The 27,496-nt window shown below is 44.7% G+C and overlaps 1 protein-coding gene across 1 annotated transcript in view; it reads left to right on the forward strand.

The window, feature by feature from the left end:
* Nucleotides 1-27,496, forward strand: part of NOL8 (nucleolar protein 8) — a 559,501-nt gene that overhangs the window by 227,546 nt on the left and 304,459 nt on the right. The gene's annotated exons all lie outside the window — the stretch shown is intronic.

A 27,496-nucleotide genomic window follows, 5' to 3' on the forward strand; every position in this document is an offset into this window, starting at 1 on the left:
ACGGCCTGGCTGTTGAGACCGAGGTCCTGAAGGAGAGGGGTCTCTCTCCGGAGGTCGTTCATACTTTAATCAACGCGAGGAAGTCTTCCTCAGGGAAGGTTTATTACCGTACTTGGAAGGCCTATTTTGCCTGGTGTGAGTCCAGGGGGTTTTCACCCCGCACGTACTCGGTGTCCCGTGTGCTGTCTTTCCTTCAAACGGGTGTTGATCAGCGTTTGGCGCTGGCTACGATAAAGGGTCAGGTGTCTGCTCTGGCCGTTCTGTTTCAACGTCCCGTGGCTTCCAACCCATTGGTTGGCACCTTTGTTCAGGGTGTGCGGCATCTGGTTCCCCCTAGGCGGGATCCTCTGCCCCCTTGGGACTTGAATCTCGTTCTATCTGCGTTACAACGTGCTCCTTTTGAACAGATCAGGGAGATCTCGTTGTCTATGTTGTCCAAAAAGGTCGCCTTTTTGGTGGCGATCACTTCGGCTCGCAGAGTGTCGGAGCTGGCGGCTTTGTCCTGCAAGTCTCCGTACCTGGTTATTCATTTGGATAAGGTGGTCTTGCGACCTAATCCTTCTTTTCTTCCGAAACGAGTTTCGGAATTCCATCTTAATGAGGATATTGTCTTGCCTTCTTTGTGCACGAAGCCTAAACATCCGAAGGAGGTGAGATTGCACTCTCTGGATGTTGTTCGGGCGATAAGGGTTTACCTTAAATCGACCGAGTCTTTTCGAAAGACGGACTCCTTGTTTGTTCTTCCAGAGGGTCCTCGGAAGGGCATGGCGGCTTCGGCCTCTACCATCGCCAAATGGATCAGGCAGACCATTGAACAGGCCTATGCTTTGCAGGGGAAGGTTCCCCCTGTACCTGTGAAGGCGCACTCTACTAGATCTCTGAGTACGTCTTGGGCCTGTCGTCATGGGGCTTCTGTAGCCCAGGTGTGTAAGGCGGCGACCTGGTCGACCGTGCACACTTTCACAAAATTCTACAAAGTAGATGTTCAGGCATCGGCGGATGCTTCCTTTGGCCGCAAGGTTCTTAGTGCGGCTGTTCCCTAGGGTCCCTTGTTGGGGACTCCTGGCTGTTGGGATAAGTTTTATATCCCCTGGTTTTTTGTCTTTTCCTGGGTTGTTGCTCCTGTTGAGCACTTGTTTTTTGCTGTTGCCCAGCTGGTTTCCTTCCTTTGGTAAGGTTCCTTTCCTTGATGCGGAGACTGCGTTGCCTTTCGGCGCGGATGCGTTTCCCACCCCTCATGTTTGCACTGCTTTGGGACGTCCCCATATGTGACGAATATGAAGAGGCGGCGACTGTCGGAGGACGTAAGAGAAAACGGAATTTTTGTAAAATCTTACCTGTAAAATTCCTTTCTCTGAGTCCTCCGACAGTCGCCGCCCCCGCCCCTCTTTTGGGGTTTGGTTGTATACTCTACTGCTATTCCACTAAAACTGAGATATGGTTGCAGGAAGTAGGAGGGTATTGACTGAGGGAACCACCCCTTGAGGGTGGGATATGTTAAAAGCTTTATTGTTAACATATTCTGTTGCCTAGCTACTCCTTCGGAGCAAAGTCTAATACCCCATATGTGACGAATATGAAGAGGCGGCGACTGTCGGAGGACTCAGAGAAAGGAATTTTACAGGTAAGATTTTACAAAAATTCCGTTATTTTTCCAGATTATTCTGTTGAAACACAGCGTCAGAGGAAATCATTTGATCAAGCCCGTTCTAAGTTAAGAGAAAAGGGGTTGAAATATAGTACTTTGTTCCCGGCTAAATTGCGGGTTCAAGATGGTGAACATGTGCGTTTTTTTTTCTTCCCCTAAAGAGGTGTTATCCTGGCTTGAGACAAATAAGTAAGACTGGAACTGAATATTTTTTTTTTTTTTTTTTTTGGTTTGTCACAGTTTACTTTCCCAAATTTTACCCGATATCTGGGTGACTCAAGATATAAGTACTTTCTGTCCTTTTTGAACGCCGGAGTCTTTTTCCCCTCTCCCCCTTTTTTTTTTTTTTTTTTTTCCAAAAGAGGGGGGGGGGGGAAATAGCGCCTTTTTTTTTTTTTTTTGACACTTACCCTCTAGGGTGGACTATGAGGTCCGCGGTGGGTGGGATACAAACCCTCTCCAATTTTGGAGAGACGGGTGGGGTGGGGGGGATGGGGATGTTTGAACACTACTCTGTTAATGTATTTATTGTATTGTTTAGTCATTATACTTTTTTTTTTTTTTTTTTTTTTTGGCACTGGCACACAAACCTATATATACAAAAATTGCTAGTTAGAACGCAGATGAACACCGAAAGGAGCAGCCTCCACCCGGGTCCTGGGGAATACTATAATATTCATTGCTCATTATTTATTTTTATTTTTTTTCTTTCTTTTTTTTTTTTTTTTTTTTTCTCTTCCTTTATACAATGTTTTTATGAGTGGAGATGGATTCTTTAAAGGTGATTTCTTGGAACACTAGGGGTTTGAATTCCCCGCAGAAACGCTCCTTAGTGTTCCAATATTTAAAATCGTTTAATCCCCATATATGTGTCCTGCAGGAGACTCACTTGTTGGGTACTCGAACGCTGGCTCTCAAGAAACCATGGGTCGGGCATCACTACCACTCTACTTTTTCTACGTATGCTCGTGGAGTCAGCGTTCTTATCCATAAGTCTCTCCCGTTTAGACTACTGGATCTCTCCCTCGACCCGGATGGACGATTTGTTTTGCTCAATCTGCAGATATTATCTTTTACTTTATTGCTGGTGGGGTTATATAACTCCCCACCGGCTTCAGTCAAGCTGCTACATAAAATCTTTAAAGAAATTGCTAAATATGAGAATGATAATATACTTATTGTGGGTGATTTTAATATGGTTCCAGACTTGAACATGGACAGAATGACTGGAGATTCTTCCACCAGATCAGATCTGGCTGAATGGGCTGAGACTTATGGGTTAACGGATTTATGGCGTTGGCACCATCCCCATTCTAGGGAATATACCTGCCATTCTGCTACTTATAAATCCTTTTCTCGAATTGATTTAATGTTTGCAGGTGGCTCACTCCTATCTCGGGTGCGGGAGATTCGGGTTCTTCCTCGTGGGATTTCCGACCATGCTCCACTTCTTTTAAATATGGAACTATCGGGTAACCCCTCTGATAGACTATGGCGATTATCCAGATATTGGATTTCTGACCCTGATATAATCCTTTTAGTCATGCCTCAAGTAACGGCCTTTTGGGAGATAAACCCGGGCACATCATCAGTAGCTATGGTCTGGGACGCCTTTAAGGTCTGCACCCGGGGGTATTATCAGTCAGCTATTGGGAAGATCCAACGATATAGACGAACAAATTTATTACAAAAAGAAAAAGAGGCTAGAGATATGGAAAATTTGTATATTCAAACTCGAGATCCCACTCATTATACACGATTTCAATCTTTGACCAGGGAGGTAATGGGAATACGCACAGCTCTTACACAGAAAAAATTGCTTTCTCAATCTCAACGTATTTTCGTACAAGGAGAGTATAACGGTAAAATACTGGTGCAAATTTCTAGGGAACAGACAAGTGGGTATAGTATAGCACATATTCAGGATCAATCAGGTATTTTTCATTCTAATCCAGAAACTATTAATCACAAGTTTATGGATTATTATCAGGCCCTATATAATACTAGGATCAACTATTCAATAGATGAATTGGATCATTACTTGCAGGCAGTGGACTTTCCGGTCTTAATCGATAGAGATAGGGCCAAATTAGATGCCCCTATTACTCTCTCGGAGATCCAGGAAGTGGTGGCTTCCTTACAATCTGACAAAACACCAGGACCGGATGGAATTCCTGTTGAATTCTATAAGGCCCATATGGACCTCTTGGGCCCGCATCTATTAGCCACTCTTGCAGGTTCCCTAAATGACGGGGAACTCCCTAAAACAATGAGCGAAGCGGTTATCGTCGTGATCCCTAAGCCAGGGAAGGATCCATCATTATGTTCATCATATAGACCTATCTCTTTATTAAATGTAGATGGGAAGATCCTTTCAAAGATCTTGGCCACTCGACTTAATAGTGTTATTATAGATTTGATTCACCCGGACCAAACCGGATTTATACCTGAACGGGGCACGGATATCAATATCCGGAGATTGTTTACACATATGGCCTTGGCGTCGGGGGAGGGAGCAGGTGTGGTCGCCTCCCTCGACGCCGAGAAAGCATTTGACTCTGTTGAGTGGCCATTTCTTTGGAAGATCCTAGCTAGCTTCGGGTTTGGTCCTAACTTTGTCTCATGGATTAAGCTTCTTTATGGGAATCCAACGGCTAGGGTCCGCACTAACTCATCCCTGTCGGATAAATTCCCTCTATTGAGGGGCACCCGACAGGGATGTCCGTTATCCCCGGCCTTGTTTGCCTTGGCTTTGGAGCCGCTCGCGATTATGTTGCGGGCGGACCCACAAGTCCGAGGCATTAAAGTGGGGGTCATTGAAGAGAAGTTGTCCTTATATGCAGACGACACCTTGATCTATCTGGCTGATGCCTCTACTTCATTACATAGGGCCCTACAATTATTCAACATTTTTGGTCGGTTTTCAGGTATATGTATTAACTGGTCTAAGTCTGTCCTTTTTCCATTACACCCATCGGTACCTTTAATTGATACTCAGACACCGTTGAAATGGGTACAGGATATGGTGTACTTAGGTATCAAAGTGGGTCCAACACTGGATGTGTACCAGCAAAATAACATCGACCCTTTAGTTTTACAAACAAATAAAAGGTGTGCGTCATGGCGCATGCTTCCCTTGTCCCCGGTTGGCAGAATTAACTTATTAAAAATGAGTTTTCTCTAGCGCTCATTGACAGACGTAGTCCTCGGTGATACACCACCTTCGGGTTATGTTGCCTCCACAGGAGCAGGACTAGACAGGAAATTAAAAAGCTCTGGCCACACCCTAGGGGCAGTCCCAGAGGGTATATCCTCTCTCTCTCTGCCTCAGCAAATCAGTTATTTTCTGTCTAGTTAGGAGTAAGGACCTAGATACCTTGCTGGGATCTTAAGGTCCTGGCAAGAATTTTTTTCTTAAAGGATTTTTAGACAGCTTTTTTTCTCCAGTGTTCCTGTGAGATCTTCAAGCAAGAAAGCTGAACTGGGCGACGGGCTGGATGTTGAGATCCGGTGGTCACCCCAGTTCAGCCTACGAGCGCGTGCAGGCCATAGCTCCGCGCTGGGTCGGCCGCGACAAAGTCCCATTAAAAGGACTGAACCCGCGAGTTAAACGTCTCGCTGAAACGCCAAAGACCATGAGTCACGGCGTCCGTATCGGTCGACAGCCCTCCCGCCCCGGTGGAGAGGGGTACTGTCAGGAGTTGGTGCCCGCCTGGTTCCGGTATGGTGAGTAGTATGTTCCCCCTTTTTCCCTGACGGGTTTGGTGGTGAACGCGGGCCCCTCTCTGTATGGTAAGAAAGAGTCCTTTCTATCCTATAACATGTCACAAATCCTCCTACTTTGAGTGTGATTTTATGTGTGCAAAAGCCAGGAGGCTTGGTTTGGGAGCTAACTATCTATTGTATACATGTTTTAAAGATGTAATCTGTGGCATTCTGGGAATCTTATGGGTTAAGTATAAGCTACCTACCAGTCAGAAGCCACGGACATGTAGACTGCCTTCCAAATCAGATCTCCAGCTATTAGCAGGCCTCCCGAACGGCCATGCGGTCCGCCAGGGCCGGTACCGCCAACCACGCCATATCCCCATGCAGAGAGAGTGTTGTGTGCCCTGCAGCACACCGCTATTCAGTATAGGCCGCCGCCATTTTTTTTGCTGGATCGCACGAGCCGCCATTTTGGCGTAGCCTCGTGTCTCCAGCATGGGGGCGGCCATGTTTGAGGTGATCCTACACCTCGTGGAGCTTGGGGGAGGCGCCGGAAGGCGTGCAGAGGGGCGGAGCCGCCTCCTTTCTTCCTGGGCAGCCAGCCAAAAGACTTCCTGTTTGTCAAGACAGCGCTGTAAGCTGTTGCAGTTTAACTCTGAGCATCAAGTGGTGAGCCTGGGGGTCTATCTCTCTCTCTCTCGATCGATAGGGATCCCTAGCAGGTAACTCTAAGGGGCTTTTTGTGGCGCTGGGGGTCAGAAAAGAAAAAAAAAAAAAAAAGTTTTTTTCTTTACTTTTGAATTATATTATCCAGGAAGTAACTGGAGTTATTATGGACCCTGCCACACATATTCCCCCACCTGTTTCCCTCGAGGGGGCCTCGGGACCCGCCGGTGCACAGAGTATAGAGTCATTTACAGCAATTTTGGAGTCTATGGTGGCTCGGGTGGAGGCGGCCTGTCAGGGACGGGGGTCAAGGAAGCGACCCCCGCCTACCCCTATACTATCTGACACCTCTGACTCAGATTCAGAGATGGTCACGGCAGTTGCAGGTTCCTCTGCAAGGGCTGTTATCCCAGGTAAAGCCCCCTCAGACAGTGAGCAGTGAGGAGGACGCTTCTTCTCTTGCTATAATTCAGGAAGAAGCATTGGTGGACGCACTAGTTGTGGCAGTGCAAGAAACCTTAAAACTTGAGGCTTTACCGGCAGAGGCAACTGAAACAGAGAGGCCTTTTGGGACTAATAAGCCCATCAAGACGGCGAAGGCTTTTCCTGTACCTAAATGTTTTGGTAATCAGATTAAAGGAGAATGGGAGCATTCTAAACGTACCTTTACTATTTCCAAGCGTATTGCTAGACGCTATCCGTTTGAGGAATCCATCATTAAGAAATGGACGGTACCACCAGTCGTGGATCCGCCTATTTCCAGGCTGAATAAAGCCACGGTTATTCCAGTGGAGGACACTTCGTCCTTTAAGGATCAGGTGGATCGAAAGATAGAAGCAGAGTCCCGCACTATCTTTTCTCTGATAGGGTCAGCATTTAGACCAGTAATTGTTATTGGTCTAGTTTCCCAGACACTTACGGAATGGGCGAAAATGGTACGCCAAGATCTTAGGGGAAAAGATATTCCCCAGGAGACATCTGATTTGATGGAACAGATCATACAAGGGCTACGGTTTATCTGTGACGCAGCCTTGGACACTACTCCCTTGTTAGGGCATGCATCTAAGTTAGCAGTGATCCTCAGACGTGTGCTGTGGTTAAAATGCTGGTCAGCTGACCTAGGTTCCAAAAAGACCTTGACCAATCTCCCTTTTCAGGGGAATCGTCTATTTGGGGCCAACCTAGATGAAATCATTAAGGATGCCACTGGGGGCAAGAGCACTTTTTTGCCACAGGCTGCAAAAGCTAAGGGACCTCGCAACAAGCGAGGACCTTTCTTTACCGCCCATAAAGGGCGCCCGGCTGGTACTCCCGGCAAAGGCAAGACTCCTCCAGGAGGGTTCAAGAAGGGCTGGTCGGACAAGCAGAGGACCAACCCAGCCAAACCCGAAGTAAAGGAGTACACAGCCTGAAGGTGCGCCCCCACCCGGTTTCAGGGTGGGGGGACGTTTTCACCGGTATTCAGGACATTAGATCGAGCATCAACCACTACTACCGGTGCGATTCTTCCCTTCCAACATTTAAGTACCACAGGAAGCGGTAGTTACCGTTCCCTGAATAGATCTTTTCCTTTACCTTTTCCTAAGATTAGTCCCGATACCTCACAGGAATCGGATCTGATTGACCAGATAGGCCAAGTAGCCTCTAGTCGGGTGACTTCGGTCCCTGAGGTTCAACCAGAAAAGATCACCTTTCCTGATAACTATCAGGTATCTGATAAATGTGTGGAAACAGAAAACGACCAGACTTTCTCGGATGGTCGGGGCCAGATAGCTCTAGGGACGCCTGGTTCAGATCCAATCAGCGCCAGTGGTCCTAGAAATTCTAGGCTGGCCTCCTCAAGCCGGCCTGGCCGACTTGGACATGTTAGTCGCAGACGTTCCGTGGGAACTTCGTCTCAGGGAGTGTCTGTGGTCTCAAGGACCAATTTACCTTCGTGCTTTACAGTCGCTGGTTTTAATGGCCTGGCCATTGAGACCCAAGTACTGAAGGACAGAGGTTTGTCTACTTCAGTCATTCCTACCCTTATTAAAGCAAGGAAAGCGACTTCCAGCAAAGTCTATTATCACACATGGAAGACTTATATTGCGTGGTGCGAATCTTTAGGATTTCCTCCACGTACCTATTCGGTGTCTCGAATATTGGCCTTTTTGCAACAAGGGGTTGAGCAGAAGCTAGCCTTGAGCACCATCAAGGGTCAAGTTTCAGCATTAGCAATCTTCTTTCAGAAACCTTTAGCTACCAAATCCTTGGTGCGGAATTTCATCCAGGGGGTGCGGCACCTGGCTCCTCCAGTCCGCGCGCCCTTACCGCTCTGGGATCTTAATTTGGTTTTGTCGGTTCTACAGAAACCTCCCTTTGAAAACATCAGGGAGATTCCCTTGCTTACTTTATCCCAGAAGGTGGTCTTCTTGGTGGCTATTACTTCTGCTCGCAGGGTGTCAGAACTGGCTGCATTATCATGCCAGTCCCCATACCTAGTGATTCATAGGGATAAGGTAGTACTTCATCCTAAGCCATCTTTTCTTCCTAAGGTGGTTTCAGATTTTCATCTGAATGAAGATATTGTACTACCTTCCTTGTGTCCTCAGCCCAAGCATCATCGGGAACATGCGTTGCATTCCTTAGATGTGGTTCGGGCAATCAGGGTATACCTGAAAGCTATGGAATCATTCCGTAAGACGGATTCACTTTTTGTGATCACGGATGGCCCCAGAAAGGGTTTGCCTGCATCTGCCGCGACCATTGCCAAATGGATTAGACAAACGGTGGTACAGGCTTATTCTATTAAGGGTCAGAGTCCTCCGTTCCCTGTTAGGGCGCACTCCACTCGAGCGCTCAGTACTTCCTGGGCCTTTCGCCATCAGGCGTCAGTGGTCCAGGTATGTAAGGCGGCCACTTGGTCGTCGGTACATACCTTTACAAAATTCTATAAAATTGATGTGACGGCATCGGCGGATGCCTCATTTGGCCGCAAGGTTTTGCAGGCCGCAATTTGAGGAGACCCTACCTCGAGGGTTTTTTTCTGTTTGAAAAAAAAAAAAAAGAAAAAAAAAAAAAATTTTTTCTCTCGTTTGTTGAGTCTCATCATTAAGGATGAGCATTGTAAACTTCTAGTTGGCACCGGTTGGGCCTTCTAGATTGGGATTTGATTTCATTTTCCCACCCCTCAGTTGTGATACTGCTCTGGGACGTCCCAAAGGTGGTGTATCACCGAGGACTACGTCTGTCAATGAGCGCTAGAGAAAAATGGATTTTTGTAAAATCTTACCGTAAAATCCTTTTCTCTTAGCTCATTGACAGACGTAGTCCCCGCCCCTCTGTTTTTTTGAGTTGGGTTGGGTTAAAATCTCTAAAGACTGCTTTTTCACATAACTGATTTGCTGAGGCAGAGAGAGAGAGGATATACCCTCTGGGACTGCCCCTAGGGTGTGGCCAGAGCTTTTTAATTTCCTGTCTAGTCCTGCTCCTGTGGAGGCAACATAACCCGAAGGTGGTGTATCACCGAGGACTACGTCTGTCAATGAGCTAAGAGAAAAGGATTTTACGGTAAGATTTTACAAAAATCCATTTATCTTCCGAAATTTCTGTACTTTTTTCGTAACTCCCCCATCGATATGACTAGAACCTTTTTTTCGAGATTAGATAGTATGGTGACAACTTTTGTATGGGCTGGGCGTACTCCACGAGTCGCAAGGCGCACGTTATATCTTCCTCTTGAAAGAGGAGGTTTAGCGTTTCCTAACTTCAAGCTGTATTTTTGGGCGGCTGTACTGGTGACGGTCCGGTGGTGGTTCTCCCAGCCCAAAACTAACTCCGCAGTTACATTAGAAGCGGCATTGCTGGGCTCTTATGCGGCCCTTAGTAATCTGGTTTTCCGGGGTGAACGGGCACATCCTCAAATAACCAGTCTGATGAAGACGGTGCTGCGGATATGGACTCGGGCGCGGGCGATATATAATACCTCTACATATATCCCCCCACACTCCGTTGTGGGGTAATCCTAATCTAATACATCTGTATCAACTTCCTGATCCCCAGCTATGGGCAGCCAGAGGGATTGTGACTATGAAACATGTTATTAAAGATGGAAGACTTCAAGGCTTTGACGCTCTCCAGTCTACCCATTTATTGCCTCCCACTATGGGGTTTCGTTACCGCCAGCTTAGTCATGCTATGCGGGCTCAGTTCCAAGGCCCTGTTGTCTTGGAATCAGACCCTTTGGAGAAAATGCTAACTTTTAAGGTAATAGGGAAAACTCTCTCTGCTATATATTTTATACTCTCAACAGATCATAATCAGTCTCTTGAGAAAACCTATAATAAATGGAAGGATGACATCCCAGATCTGACTGTCGAAGATTGGGAGGACTCGGTTAATAATTATATCCCCTCAATGATAGCGGCTAGGGACAGATTCATACAACTCAAATTCTTACAAAGAGCATACTACACGCCGCAACGTCTTGCTAGGATATATCCTATGAAGGATCCTTTGTGCACCAGATGTGGACATGAAATTGGTACTTTTTTACATGTTGTTTGGTCGTGCTCTGAGCTGGCAACCTTTTGGAAAGCGGTGACGGATACTATTGGGGAAATTTTTGACACTGATTCCTTTGGACCCAAAGGTAACTTTATTGAGTAACCTTACAGAAGTGGCCGGGGATAAATATGCCAAAATGTGCATTATGTATACCCTGTTTTATGCCAGGAGAGAAATCCTTTTGCGATGGAAGTTACCTGAACCTCCCACCCGATCAACCTGGATAGCTGCCGTCACTAAGACACTTCCATTCTACCGTTTTACATACGGTAGTAGAAACTGCCCAAAAAAATTTGATAAAGTGTGGTCAGCCTGGATTGATGCTGTAGGTGTGCCAATGTCACCTGTTCCATAATGATAGAAGCACGAACTTATTTACTAATTGATGACATTCTATTTTTTTTTTTTCTCTTTGTCCTTAGATTGCTTTATTGATATTCCCCTTCTCTTCCTCTCCCAAATATTTTTTTTTTTTTTTTCTTTTTTGTTTGTATGTATGGATAATATTTTTTTTTTTTTTTGTGCAGAGTAATGTATTGTAAATATTTGTCTTGTTTACATGTCTAACAATAAAATAAAAAAAATTTAATTGTAAAAAAAACATGTGGAAGAAGGTGCTCTGGTCAGATGAAACCAAAATCAAACTTTTTGGAAACAATGTAAAACGTTATGTTTGGCGTAAAAGCAACACAGCTCATCACCCTGAACACCCCATCCCCACAGTCAAACATGGTGGTGGCAGCGTCATGGTTTGGGCCTGCTTTTCTTCAGCAGGGACAGGGAAGATGGTTAAAATTGATGGGAAGATGGATGGCGCCAAATACAGGACCATTCTGGAAGAAAACCTAATGGAGTCTGCAAAAGACCTGAGACTGGGACGGAGATTTGTCTTCCAATAAGACAATGATCCAAAACATAAAGCAAAATCTACAATAGAATGGTTCACAAATAAACATATCCAGGTGTTAGAATGGCCAAGTCAAAGTCCAGACCTGAATCCAATCGAGAATCTGTGGAAGGAACTGAAAACTGCTGTTCACAAACGCTCTCCATCCAACCTCACTGAGCTCGAGCTGTTTTGCAAGAATGAATGGGCAAAAATTTCAGTCTCTCGATGTGCAAAACTGATAGAGACATACCCCAAGCGACTTACAGCTGTAATCGCAGCAAAAGGTGGCGCTACAAAGCATTAACTTAAGGGGGCTGAATAATTTTGCACGCTCAATTTTTCACTTTTTTATTTAAGTTTGAAATATCCAATAAATTTAGTTCCACTTCATGATTGTGTCCCATTTGTTGTTGATTCTTCACAAAAAATTACAGTCTTATATCTTTATGTTTGAAGCCTGAAATGTGGCAAAAGGTCGCAAAGTTCAAGGGGGGCGAATACTTTCGCAAAGCACTTGTATATGCATCTCCCACCGGAAGAGGTACATCCATCAGTCCTATTTTTTGGTATGTTGGATGAATCGATCTGGCATATCTACGTATTGATATATATTTTTTTATAAAGGCTCTGTTTGTTTTGTCTTGCAACATAGGGTTACACTCATATATGTACTTGAGTAGAGTTGCACAGGTGCTTTTCTCTTTTTTTCCCCTTTTTTTATTCATATAAGATCATATTTACATATTTATGCACATATACTTTTTGATCATTATCTTATATTTTGTATACTGTGGGGAGGGACAGCCCTGTTTTGGGTCGTCTATGATCATACATGATCGATCCACCCTGATAACTCGGGGAGATTTGCTATGTGCTGTTTTGTGGTCTTTGTGTTTTTTTTTCACATCGACTGATTGAGATCGTCAGCCGATCTGTTGATCTCAATGTCTATGCATCTTTACTATGATCACAGAATTTTCTTGTTCTTTATTTAGATGTTATGTTTATTATTAGCATTGTATAATTTATCAGGTTTGCATTATTTGTTTTCTGACAGATTTTTCTCTAACATCTGCGGTTAGGATAAGTTTTTATCCATACTGTTTATGGCTGACCATTCTTTTTTCTTTTTCTTCTTCTTTTTCCTTTTCTTTTTCTTTTCTTTTATTTTGTGTTTGTCTTTTTTGGTCTTTTTCTTTCGTTTTTTATAAGTATTTCCACAACATGTATATACTATATATAAATTTTTCTATGTATCTTTTATTGAGACTATACATCTTTGTGATGTTTACATTGTTCCAAGTATTGTTACATTGTATATAATTGGTTTTTATGATGTGAGTACATGAGTGGATGCTGCCCTATTTCTAGGTCCCGTTTGGCTGCTAGGAGTAAAGCCCCGTACACACGCGTCGAAAACTAGCAGGGAATTTTCGGCCAACGTCCGATCTGCCGATTTTCAGGTTGTTAGTAGGATGCTTCCGACAACCAACTCCGTCTTTTCGGCCGAAAAAAATCTGGTGTGCAGACTATAAAATTTTTGTTGGCCGTCAACACAACGGCCGATTTTCGTGCAGTCAGTACAGATTTTGACAGAGAAAAATCTGATGAGCAAGTCTGGGCATGCTCAGTGAAGAAAAAACACAAAGAAAATAAACCAACACATGGCATCACTTCTGAAGTAGAATTTTGTTGGCCGAGAAAATTTGTGTGTAGTCTAGGCACATTCCAACCAACAAAGTACAACTTGGACAAAAGTCGGACGATCGGTCGGCCGATAATCGTTGCGTGTGTTCGAGGCTTTAGACATTTCCTCTAAAGAGATAATACCTTCCCATGTGTATTTCATGTGTTTTTTTTTTTTTTATTTGCATTTAACATTGCACACATGGTATGATTATTATAATAACCACCTTAACAATTTGTTCTATCCTTGCACTCCAGAACTTATGGGAGTATTTTCTTCTTTTTTTCTTTATATTCTATTTTATATATTTTTGTTTGTTTTTATCTCTCTATTTTTTTCTTTCTCACTTTTCTTCCTTTTTCCACACATTCCTTTTTGTTTTCTGTTCTTTGTTTTTTGTTTTTATTCTGTTTGTCTATGTGGTGCTATTTTCTTCCAATCGTGGAAGTCTGCCGTATTCCTCTTCTGTTGATAATTAGCAATTATGTTTTCAACCTTGTGCTCAATTAACGGAAATTGATTCCTGGAGTGAATTTGACTATTTAGGCAGCATCTTCACATGTATTCACAAGGTTATGATTAAGCGAAAGTGATTTCGTGAAACGTGTCAACTGTGTTTGTCCCCTGTCTCTGATATTGTCACTATTGACTGTTTGAATCGTTTGGATCTTAAATAAATGGATTTTATCATTTCATACCTTCAAGCCTGGAGTGCGGTTGCCTATTTCTATTTGTGTACAGCTGCCGTGATTGCGGACCTAACCAGCACCCTGTTTGATTGCTAGGACATTCATTCACCTGAGCGGTTTCCCTTTTCCTTACGTTTGATTCTGGTCCACAGAGATAAAGTGGTACTTTGACCCAATCATTCGTTTCTTCCTAAGGTGGTTTGTTATTTCCGTTGAGTGAAGACATTGTGCTGCCTTCTCTCTGTCCTAAGCCAATGCATCCCAAGAAAATAGCCTTGCATTCTTTGGCTGTGGTTCGGGCAATTAGGGTTTGCCTGGCGGTTAATGAGCTAGGAAGGGATTGGCTGCGACCATATCTTGATGGATCAGGCAGACAGTGGTACAGGCGTATTCACTTAATGGTCAGGTTCCACTTTTCCTTGCGAAGGCGCATTCTGCTAGGGCGCTGAGTGCCTCTTGGACCTTTCGCCGTCAGGCGTCAGTAATAAAGTTTGCAAGGTGGCAACTTGGTTGTCTGTTCACATGCTCACTAAATTCTACCAAGTAGACGTGTTGGCATCCTTGGATGCTTCTCTTGGCTGCAAATTTTTGCAGGCTGCTGTTTTAAAAGAGCATTTTTTTCTCTTTGAGGGTGTATGTCATTTCTAGGTGAGCTCCAGTTTTTCCTGGTTAAGCTCCTTGTTACCTGGTTGGCTAAGTTTAGCCTTTGGGGAATTATGTTCTTTCTCTGCGTTGTTTTCCCACCCCTCATGCAAATACTGCTTTTGGATGTCCCAATGGTTAAGAAGAATATGGAGCTGCATCTGTCAATGAATGATAGAGAAAACTGGATGACTTCTGACACTGCTTGCTGGATGACTTCTGACACTGCTTGCAACAAAACTGAATCCTATAGTAGAGTGAGTGGGTGTATGCCTTCAGGGACTGCCCCATAGGTGTGGTAACGTGTTTTCATGCCTAGTGTCCTACTACTGTAGGGGGCAGCATAACCCAATGGTTAAGAAGAATATGGAGCAGCAGCTGTCAATGAACTTCAGAGAAAAGGATTTCACCGGAAGTCAAAAATCCAGTTTTTGCCTAAATGTATGACAAAAATTGAGTTTATTGAATATTTTTTTTATAGGAAAAAGTAGAAAATGTAATGGGGTAACACCTTCTGGTCCTTAAGTGGTTTAAGACAAAAGTCCTTTAAAAAATATAAAGCAGATGGTTCACTGTCAGCATTCCAACACTACAAGGAATGCAACCAGAAGTGTAAGAACACAAGGAACTAAATCAGGTTATAGCCAGACCACTATTCCTAATCTTTATGGACAGCCTACTGACAGGAATGGTACCAGCTGATTGGCGAAAAGCCCATGTCGTACCAATAATCAAAAAATAGCAGAGATTTATTCCTAGTAACTACAGGCTTGTCAGCCTAACATTAACCACTTACCGCATACTGACGTACCCGTACGTCGGGTAACTTTGCGGGGTTATACTGTGGTTTATAGCCAACGGTTGGCTTTCCGTCGGTAACGACCGATGCGGCTCGATCGTTATCCGTGGCTTTGCTCTGGGCTCTCGTCCCACCGGGAGCCCCGAGCACCCAGCCGGCACGTCCGCCGGCTGGATGGAGTCCCGATGAATGCCGGAAACGGCATCGATTGGGTCTCCGATGACGTAAGCTGGAGGCGGCGTCCATGACGTCACTTCCGGGTTACTGTGCTGCAAAAGGCGGCAAATTTAAAAAATGGCTGTATGCAAAAATGCCGTTTTCGGCATTTTGCATACATGGAAGTGTAGTGGAGGGGTCTAGGGTCTTTTAGACCCTCGATCCCTCCATAAAGTGTACCTGTCACTACATATTGGTGTCACAAGGGATGTTTACATTGCTTGTGACAGCAATAAAAGTGATCAGATTTTTTTTTTTTAAAAAAAAAACCTGTAATAAAGTTAAAGAAAAATAAATTTAGCCGCCCCGTCACCGTTGGCTCGCGCACAAAAAAAAAAGCGTATACGCAAGTCGAGCCGCGAATGAAATCGCTGTTCAAACCACACATGTGAGGTATCGCCGCGACCGCCAGAGCGTGGGCAATAATTAAAAAAAATGGGTACACTCTAACTCTAAACTGGTAACCGTTAAATAAATTTAAAGCAGATTGAGATCTCTATTGACCGTAGTTTGTCGCCATCCCACGGGGGGGGGGGGGCGCAATTTTAAACCATAACATGTTGGGTATCTATTTACTCGGCGTGACATCATCTTTTACAATGTACAAAAAATGGGCTAACTTTACTGTTTAGTATTTTTTAAATGCAGTAAAATGTGATTTTTCAAATTTTTCCCAAAAAAATGGCGTTTTAAAGACCGCTGCGCAAATACCGCGAGACAAAAAATTTTGCAATGACCGACATTTTATTCTCCAGAGTCTTTGCTAAAAAAATATATATAATGTTTGGGGGTTCTAAGTAGTTTTCTAGGAAAAAATACTGGTTATAACTTGTAAACAAAAAGTGTCTGAAATAGTGCTGGGGCCTATGGTTATTCGTATGTAAGCTTTTTGAGGGGATAAGGTACTATATCCAAGAATTTGCTGATGAAAACCATATCCTTAGTAGTAATCAGCATGGGTTTACAAAAGGTTGTTCTTGCCAAACCAACCTGTTAACCTTCTATGAGGAAGTGAGCGTCCACCTGGACAAAGGATGTGGTGTGGATGTGGTGTATCTGGATTTTGCAAAAGCCTTTGATACAGTCCCCCACAAATTTTTAATCTATAAATTGATGTCTGTAGGCATGAGCCATAGGGTTTGCTCTTGGATAGAAAACTTGCAACTGGGGCGCATCCAAAGGGTGGTGTTAGCGTGTTCAGAATGGTCTAGTGTGGTAAGTGGAGTACCTCAAGGCTCTGTCCTGGGATCAATTCTGTTTAATTTATTTATAAATGATATAGAGGATGGGATAAATAGCTCCATCTCCGTGTTTGCAGACGGCACAAAAATAAGTAGGGCAATAACATCACAGCAGGCTGTAGAAACCTTTCAAGAACACTTCAATAATTAATGGAGTGGGCAACTAGATGGCAAATGAGGTTTAATATTAAAATGTAAAGTAATGCACTTAGGGGGTAAGAATATAAATCCAAGTTACTTACTAGGGGGAGAAGCTCTGGGGTTTTCCAGAATGGAGAAGTATCTGGGGGTACTAGTAGATGACAGACTTAGCAATAGCATGCAATGTCAAGCTGCGGCAAGCAAAGCCAGCAGATTATTAGCATACATTAAAAAAGGGATTTACTCCAGAGATTAAACGATAATTCTACCACTTTATAAACTCTGGTTCAGTCACATCTGGAGTATCCTGCCCAGTTCTGGTCACCAATCCTCAGAATGTACTGGAGCTGGAGAGGGAAGGGCAACAAAATTAATTAAGGGGACGGGGGGACCTCAAATATGAGGAACAACTACAAGCGCTAAATTTATTCTCCCTGGAGAAGAGAGGCACAAGAGGAGATATGATCGCGATATACAAATATCTCAGTAAACCCTGTATAGCTAGGAAACTATTAATTCTCAGGGAGTGGACACAGGGCCACACAATGAGATTGGAGGAGAAGGGGTTTTTTCACTGTTAGGGGGTTTTACGCTGTCAGGGCAGTAAGGATGTGGAACTTTCTTCCACAATCAGTGGTATCAACAGAAAGTATTGATAGTTTCAAAAGGCTCTTGGACGTTTGTCCTATCGAACACAATACACAGGGGTATGGAAAATTATTTTCTCTTACGTCCTCCGACAGTCGCCGCCACCTCTAAGTCATCACTGTTGGGTATTGACTTCCCATCCGCAGGAATAGCTAGGCATATAGACTTAGTCCAAAGACAAAAGGCATTAGCATATACACACCCATGGGGGCTGTCCCATCTGGTCAATACCCCCCCCTGCATCACCACTCCCAACTCAGTGGCAGACCATTGAGCAGGCTTATGCCTTGAAGGAACGGGTTCCGGCCTTCCCTGTTAAAGCGCACTCTACCAGGTCTTTGAGTGCGTCCTGGGCCTATTGGCATCGGGCCTCGGTGACCCAGGTGTGCAAAGCTGCGACTTGGTCGTTGGTGCATGCTTTTTCCAAATTCTACAAGGTAGATGCTCTGGCATCAGCTGATGCTTCTTTTGGCCGCAAAGTTCTCAGTGCGGCAGTGCCATGATGGACCCTTGAATTTTTTCTGGGTCCCTGGCTGTTGGCATTCGCTTTCCTGGGCTGTTGCTCCTGTTGAGCATTGTTTTTTCTGTTGCCCAGTTGGTTCTCTTACAGTGCATGTAAGATTCCTTTCTCTGATGTGGGTACTGCGTTGCCTTTTCTACAGTTGCGTCTCCCACCCCTCATGTCTATACTGCTTTGGGACATCCCAACAGTGATGACTTAGAGGTGGCGGCGACTGTCGGACGTAAGAGAAAACTGAATTTTTGTAAAATCTTACCTGTAAAATTCCTTTCTCTGAGTACTTCCGACAGTCGCCGCCCCCGCCCCTCTTTTGGGGTTCTTATTACCTACTGCTATGCTACCAAACTGAGATGGGAGTGGTGATGCAGGGGGGGTATTGACCAGATGGGACAGCCCCCATGGGTGTGTATATGCTAATGCCTTTTGTCTTTGGACTAAGTCTATATGCCTAGCTATTCCTGCGGATGGGATGTCAATACCCAACAGTGATGACTTAGAGGTGGCGGCGACTGTCGGAGGACTCAGAGAAAGGTATTTTACAGGTAAGATTTTACAAAAATTCCGTTATTTACAAGAACACACAAACACACACACACTAGAGGGCTGCATTGGGTTCGGGCTCCCGCGGGACCCAATGCATATCTTCGGGGAGCGGGCGGTTTTACCTCTGCTGCGGGCGGGAGTGGGTGGTCCAAAAATTTTGCGGAGACCCACGGGGAACGGTGCAATTTGGTGTAACGTATTTTCCGGCGTATAAGACGCCTTTTTATAATAAGAAAATATACCCCGAGAGCGCATGCGTGGCAGCTCCAAGATGGCTGCTTGAAGCCGGAGCTCCGTCCCGCCCCAGATAACACCGGATCCCCTCTCCGCTCCATGATCCAGTAGCGTGCGGTCACTGGCACCATCCAGTAGGGGAAGGTCCGCTGAACAGCCCTATGTCATCGGGCTCGGTCCGCAGGGACCTTTCAGTGCTTTTCTCAGCCCCGGAACGCCTGACTGAAATCTCCAAGATGGCGGATGCCGCGCTGCTGGGCCCTGACACTCCGCAGCAATCCTCCCTGCAGCTGGGACCTGGACTACCAGCGAGCCCTGCGGGGGGCTCCATAGTGAGTACCACACATGGGGGATCAATTTCTCCAGCGTCCACGGAATCACTTCTGGGCCGAATGTTGCCTGTCACGCCAGGGTCTCCCATGGAGGCAGGGGCGATCCCTTCACATTCTCCTTTCCCTGGAGCCAACTTCTCCCCAGGCCCTCAAGCTCAGATGGAAGCCATGTTTAACAAATTTGCTGATTTGCTTGACAGGGGTCTTACTAATACAGCCTCTAGAATAACTGGGGAAATTAAGGCTGATGTTATTAACCTTGGAACACGCATAGAATTCATAGAAACTAAACTTGAACACACAATACTCCAATCTAACCAAAACTCTGATCGTCTCCAGGAACTACATGATCAGTTAGAATCAGCTCTTCTGAAGATTGACGATCTGAAAAACCGCAGCAGGCACTATAACTTTAGAATCAGGGGGGTCCCTGAGTCCTTTCAAGATGTGCCAGCGGTGGTGCACTCTATCATCAGGGGGCTACTACTGGATATTGCGCCACATAAATTGGAACTGGACAGGGCTCATAGGATGGCCTGCCCAGGGACAATCTAGTGAAACCTCACTACTATGGCGTAAAAGAGGACGTTATGCGCAAAGCTCGCAATAGTGAAAACCTGTCCTTCCAAGGTGTGCCTATTCAAATATTTACTGACTTATCCCCAACCACCATTCAGCGTCACAGATGATTTAAACCCCTATTGGCTGCTCTAATCCAACACAACATTTAAATATCTCTGGTTATTCCCTTTCAACCTCAAATTTGAATTCAAGCAAAGATCCTATTCATTTTCTTCCTTTTACGAAGGCGAGAAACTACTCCTCAAACTGCACCTCATCTTTCAAGACTCTGGATCTCCCCCTGCTTCCGCGGCCTCCAGCTCCTCCAAGCGACAACAGCCTTCCAGTCCACTTTCCCCCCTCTGACGTCAGACCAAGTCCAAGAAATCTAAAGACGGTCGCCCACCCTGAGACTCCTCTCCTTTCTTCCAGGCCTCACCTACTTCATGGAAGTTCTCTGGAAATCTCCTGAACAACAGCTGAATGTGTCATTATCTTTGTTTAGACCACATAAAAATGTTTTTTTTTTTCTTCTCTTTAGCTGTACAAGGACTGGGTCTTATGTATTTGAGTATCTATTTCTCTTGTTTTAAGATTACCCCCTTGTGCTAGCTCTTTGAATCACTGGGAAACTGGTCTCTACCACGTTTCACGGGTGGACCCGGCTATTTCTGCCTGTTCGCCTGATTCCTTCTTGATTGTTTCCCAGTGTAGTCAAAGTTTCGGTTCTATATGATGTTTTTTAATGGGTTCATGTTTTACTAAGCTGATGGGGGATCCGGATCACTGGGGCGGTGATCATGCCCCTCTCCCCATTTTGGTTACTGGTTCTTCAGTCTTGCCAACATGGGAATTTCCCTCTCCACAGGGGGAAAGTTTTTTCACCTATTTTTGGTCCTGTGGGACCATTTTTGTTGTATGTCCTTGTTTATTTGTCTTGTCTTTATTGTTTCGTCTGTTTGCTCTCCGAGCCGGTTTTGTACACGCTGGCCCCAAGAACTGATGGCCTCCTGCCTGCTTAAAACCCCTATTGGTAGGGGCGTTCTTGAAATTGTCTTATATTGCTACCCCTTTCTTTTTTCTAACCCTTCTTCATTGACCAGGGTGACCTCATCATGGGAACTCATGCCTGCGATGCACCATCCTCCTTATGATGCCGAATCACCTTCCTTCTCTGGTAAGACCGTTCAATTTTTGCTAGATCAGTCTCCCATTTGCCATGGCCTCAACTGATACGCATCCTCCTAAGCTTAAAATAGCCTCACAAAATACCCAAGGCCTTAACTCCCCTTCTAAACGTAGAAAGGTCCTGCACAGCTTTCATTCTCAGAGGGTAGATATATTATTACTCCAGGAAACTCACTTCCCGCAACATTACAAACCATCTTTTCTACACGCTAAATATCCTTCCTTCTACCTAGCGAATGCTCAGAACAAGACGAGGGGGGTTGCGATACTTTTTTTCTCGCAGGTATCCACTCATCCCGATCCAGAAGGTAGATTTCTTCTGGTAAAGGGTCACATAGCGGGCACCCTATACTCATTTATATCCTATTATGCTCCTAATCGAAACCACTTTCAATTTTTCCAAGCGATGTTTGATTCCCTGTCCCCTCTTTTGGAGGGGTGCTTGTTTTCGGGGGAGACTCTAACATTGCGTTTGATCAGAGACTCGACAAAAAAGAGACCGCCGTCACACCAGCAATTGGCTCCATCTAAGCAAAGTCTCCGTATTTGTAATCTCCTGGCTAAACAGGGTCTGGTGGACATTTGGAGGGAGGCTAATCCGAATGTAAAGGTAAGAGATGGGCAGCGGTCTCGTGAATACATTTGGAGACTGAATGAATCTCTTCTCAGTAACACCAGTACTGTTAATGAAATTGACAGGGCCATTCAAGAATATTTTAGCCTGAATGACACTCAGGAGATCTGCCGGGAAACACTTTGGGCGGCGCACAAGGCCACCATCAGAGGGGTCCTAATCCAAATCTTTGCGCACCCTCAAGGCACATAAAGCAGACGTGGACCGAATTGACAGGGAATTTAGTGAACTTAGCGATAAACATAAAAAGAACCCATCTAGTCAATCAGCGGAAGCTCTTGGAGCTGCCAGACTTTCTCTCAATCTAACTCTGACCACTAAGGCTGAAAAACAATTGCGATGGACTTTGGCTAAATTTTACCATCAAACTGATAGAATAGGCTCTTACCTCGCCCACAGACTCCATCCTAAACAACGCCTCTATGCGCTTCCAAAAATTAAAGTAGCTGGGGGGAATCTGACTCAGAATCCACAGCGTATATTGCAGGCTTTCCGCAAATTTTTTGATGGCCTCTACAATCCTACCTCATCACCTTCCACCTTCTTTCTTTCCTCATTGTCTCTTCCTCAACTTAGCGAACAGCACCGCTTAGAACTCGAAAGTCCCTTTTCGAAGGATGAGATCGTACGGGCCAATAAAACGCCCTGCGCAAGGGCCCAGCACTGGATAGGTCACTTAACTTTTTATTTCAGTCATACCCAAACCGGACAAAGACCCGAGTCTTGTCAATAATTATAGGCCGATTTCATTAATCAATAATGACCTCAAACTCATGACTAAATTTTTAGCTGACCGAATGGCCACCTTTATTGCTTCCTACATGCATAAGGACCAAGTGGGCTTCATACCGGGGAGACAGGGGCCGGATCAGATCCGAAGAGCAATTGACATAGTATCCCTCCTGCAAGCTAATTGGGATGGGGGTGCTCCACAGAAGGGCTTCCTGCTATCATTGGACCTACAAAAGGCCTTTGATTCCATATCTTGGACATACTTGTTTGAAGTGCTTCGGCGGTGCTTTCTGAATGTCGTTGGAGCTCTGTACTCCACACCAGACGCTCGAATCTATTTACAGGGCCATTACTCGACCCCACTCTCGATTTCAAGCGGCACTAGGCAGGGGTGTCCTCCATCACCCCTGCTTTTTGCCATTGCGATTGAATCTTTGGCTGTCTCTATCAGGGACATTCAAGGGGTCAGATGCGGGCCGAATACCCATAAATGCGCATTATTTGCGGACGACTTGCTTTTATTTTTGACGAATCCATTGATCTCCCTGCCGAATGTCTGCCGGACCCTTGAGGCCTTTTCTAGAGCCTCGGGCTTGAGTCAATATCTCAAAATCAATGGCTCTGAATGTTAACCTCCCTCAGTCAGAGGTCACCAATTTCCAGTCCAATTTTAAATTCTCTTGGGCGGAATCCTCCATCCCGTACGTATTAAATTGACACCTTCCGTGGACCGCTTGTTTGGAGCTAATTACCCTGGTCTGGTCAAACACATAGTCTCTGAACTCAACAGCTGGAAACACCTGCGTCTCTCTTGGCTAGGGAGAATTCATTCCATAAAGATGACCTTACTGCCCCAAATTTTATACTATTTTTGCTCACTCCCTATCCCAATTCCCAAACGTTATCTACTGAAAGTACAATCTAGACTCACCAAATTTATATGGGGAACTAAAGGTTATAGGCTTTCTCGGAAGGTATTATTCCATTCCAGAAAGCAGGGTGGACTGGGGGTGCCTAACTTGTGGTGGTACTTCCAGGCTGCGCGATTAGCCCAGACCTCAAAGATTTATAAGCGCTCGGATATACCGGACTGGGTTAATATTGAGCGTCAGGCAGTCCCCCTGAACACCCTGGACTTCCTCCTTTGGTGCCCACCCAGGCGAAGACCTCCTATACTTTCCCCCACCCTTTCACATTCTATTCAATTATGGGACTCTGTCAGAACCCATCCAGCACTGGTCTCACCCATTAAACCTTTAGCGCATATTTTCCGAAACCCATTGTTTCCACCGGGCGAGGACATTCAGGCCTTCAAGTGGTGGTTAGATGAGGGCCTCTACAGGATAGGACACTTTTTTACACACTTTTTTACATTCCTTATGGGCGACTAAACCCGTTCCCCCTAACGTTTCCCCTTATGAAGCTTGGTGTGGTAAGTTAACAGAAAGGAAGGGCGGGATTACGGTCATCTATAATTCACTGGCCTCACAGTCCTCAAAGACGGCCTATATGGAGGCATGGGAGACTGATCTAGCAAGCGAATGGTCTGTGGAGGAATGGTACCGGGCTTCCACCAGAGCATCCCGTGGTGTACTTAATGTAGCATTGGTTGAGGCCAACCTGAAGGTTCTAATGAGGTGGTATTTGGTCCCCTCCCGGCTCTCACGAATGTTTCCTCCGACTTCTCCTCTATGCTTTAGGGGTTGCGGCATGGTGGGTGATATATTACATGTTTGGTGGTCGTGCCCCAAAATTAGGGTATTTTGAAATAAGGTCTTCAATGTTATTCGCAAGCTAACGGGGTGGCTTTATTGAATGTGCAGAATTTTACAGCAAGTAAATCTAACCATCGCCTCATTCACTTTATTTTGACGGGAGCCAAATTAACCATAGCGGGAGCTTGGAAATGCCCTTCGTTATCCTTCCCTAGAGCTAAACGGAAAATCTCCTGGATTATGACCCAAGAAAAACTGGTTAGTGTGCTGGAAAATTCTTCAGCTAGGTTTGAATCTACATGAGAGCCGTGGGCAGCTTATGTGAAGGTCCCGCTCTATTGATTGTATTTCCTTGCTTCCTCTCTAGGCAGCTTCTTTGAGGGATGGTCATCCCTGGTCAATGTTCTCTTCTCCTTTCTCTCTTCTTTTTCTGTTCTTTCCCTTTCTTTCCTTCCTACGTTCTCTTGGTAACTCCATGTTTGGACGATTATGGTTACAAACTGTTGATATCATTCCTGGTTTACTATATAGTAACTGACCAGAGCTGGTACTACATAAACTTGGCTCAGGTCTAGACCTGCATGTAGCAGTCATAGGGTGGTGGGAGGATCAGTGGATTCAAAATACCTTTTTCTCTTATAAGGCCTCCGGCATGGGGGGTTCCCTCCCTGCGCACAGCTGGTTCCCAATAGGGGTGCGCGGGCGGGTCTCGCCTTGGGGGTGGTCGAACATTCTCCTTTGTTTAGCCTAAAGGTTGGGTATCCCTTGCTAGATATTCCCACTGTGCCATTTACCTGTTACAATGGGGATTTACTGTGATTTGTAAGGTACCGGTTATTTTTTTTCCAATTCTTGTAGCTACAAATGTTATTCAGACAATGTGTTCTTCTGTAATGTTGTTATCTCAGTAAAAATCTATTGAAATAAAAAAAATATACCCCAAAAATCGGGGGTCGTCTTATAAGCCAGGTACTGTAGCTGCAGCCAGTTACAGAACATCCCTATTAAAAATGTTAGCCCGCTGGATGTATATACAGTACCTTTGGCAACTTACAGAACGTCCCTGTGCTGTAATACTCTATGTACCGTGCTGAGCCCATCACGGCAAGCAGTGTATTCTTTTAATGCATACAAAGCCTGCTCGGATTGGCTGAGTCAGAGAGGCGGGCTTATACAACCTCTGTCAATCTGAGCAGGCTTTGTATGCAATAATTGAAATCACAGCTTGCCGTGATTGGCTCAGGGCACAGGGAACCTTACTGTATACACCTCCAGTGGGCTAAACTAGTAATAATAGAGAAGCTACAGTACATATTAGGGCACATCCAGCGGGCTAAAATATTTAATAGGGACGTGATGGCTCCACTGATGTTATGAAATGGTGTTGCCTCAGAAGAGGCGGTAGTCTTATACGGTGAGTATAGGGCAAAACAGCAGGAGTGGACACAAATATTGCGGGTGCGGGCAGGAGTGGAACACAAACATTGCGGGTGTGGGCGGTCCTGGTCATACATTCAGGGGGCGTGGGTTTAATAAAACAAGTCTTGCGCAGGGCTCTAACACACACCAACATAGGTTGAACTGGATGGACTATTGTCTTTATTCAACCTTACCAAATATGTAACTATGTAAATAGGGTGAATTTACGAATAGGGGCACAGACAAAATTAAATACTTGATAGGGGTTCTAATCCCTCTCCACTCTATCCAAAACCAAAAAAAAAGTTTTGCCTGTAGTTATACTTTAAGTCTAAAGTTATGCATTGGGGGCTAAAAATATGTATGCCTCATGCCTTCTTGGAGAAGTACAACTGGGTGAAATCAGTGGTCGAGATTGAGTGGGTGTTCTGCTAGATCATAAACCTAATAGCATGCAGTGCCAAGTTGCAGTTTCTAAAGAAAGCAAAATGCTTTCTTATATTAAAATAGGTATAGACTCCAGGGAGAGAAACCTAATTACCCCAATACAAAGCCTTAATAAACATACATTTTAAATATGCAGTTGTTTTGGGTTCCAGTTCCCAGAAAGGATATTGGGGAACTGAAGAAAGTGCAGAGAATGGCAACCAAACTGATGAGGGGTAAAGGACCTCGGCTATAAGGGAAAATTAGCTGTACTGAATGTATTCTCTCTTGAGAAAAAGCAATTAAAGGGGATATGATCATTTTTAAATACCGTATTAGCGTATAACATGCACAAGCGTATAACACGCACATACACTTTAAGAGGGAAGTTTTAGGAAAAAAACATTTTAAATATTTAAAAATAACAGTACACTGCCCCTTTCATTAAACAGCCCCCCTATACATTGCACAGTTTCCCCCATGCACACTACATACCCCCTTTTTATTACAAAGCCCCCTTTACATTGCACAGCCCCCCCTGCACTCCCAGGAGACCCCCAGTCTCCTGGGACAGCCCTGACGGTGTACTCTAAAGTAAAAACAAAATCACTGCCAGCCCCTTTCCATAGATGCTTCCTACAATGTGTCACTGTTATTGTAAACCGATGCCTCTAAATACCTCAGTAGCTCCGTTCTTTCATGGCCGGTCATGTGACTGCTATTCTCTGACGTTTAATGGCAGGTCATGTGATCTCTCTCCTCCACCAATCTGAAGCTAACCTCAGAGGAGGAGGAGCGGGAGGAGGAGAGCAGCCAGCAAGAACAAAGTTAACCAGGTATTTAGAGGCAGCATTTTTCAATGACAGTGATATAATGTAGTAGAGCTGCACGATTAATCGTATGAAAATCGCCATCTCGATTCACCCCCCCTGATGATCTGAACCTGACATTTGCTCGATTCTTTGCATAGCTACATAGCAGAGAGAACAGCTGTGGAAAAAAAAAAAAAAAGCCTCCCGGCAAATGCCTAACAGCATTAAAGTCTCCCAGTAACTATAAACAAAAATGATTACATTGTATCTTTTCCTTCCCTCTGCCAGGGAGAAAGGAAGTTTAACCTCTTAAAGACTGGACCTTTCTCTGACACTTGTTGCTTGCAAGTTAAAATCAGTTTTTTTTTTTGCTAGAAAAGTACTTAGAACCCCCAAACATTTTATATATTTTTTTAGCAGAGACCCTACAGAATAAAATGGCGATTGCTGTAATATTTTATGTCACACTGTATTTGCGCAGCAGTCTTTCAAACGCAATTAATAGACTTTAATGAATAAAAAAAAAAAAACGTAACCGTAAAGTTATCCCAATTTTTTTTTTTACACAGAGAATCGTGAGAGAATCGTGCTCTTTATTCCAAGCTAAAAAATCGTGATTCTAATTTTGGCCAGAATCGTGCAGCTCTATAATGTAGTAAGGATCTATAAAAAGGGCTGGCAGTGATTTTTTCTTAACTGCAGAGTACGCTGGCAGGGCTGTCCCAGGGCCAGGAAAGGTGGGACGCCCCTCCAATGTGTGGCGCTCGAGCGGGCCGCCCGATCGCCGCCCCGTTGGAAAAAAAAAATATCGGCGTATAACACGCACCCACTTGTTTGCACTATATTTTCAGGGGAAAAAAG

This window comes from Pelophylax lessonae (genome assembly GCF_965119305.1).
Source record: "Pelophylax lessonae genome assembly, chromosome: 8".
Lineage (NCBI taxonomy): Eukaryota > Metazoa > Chordata > Amphibia > Anura > Ranidae > Pelophylax > Pelophylax lessonae.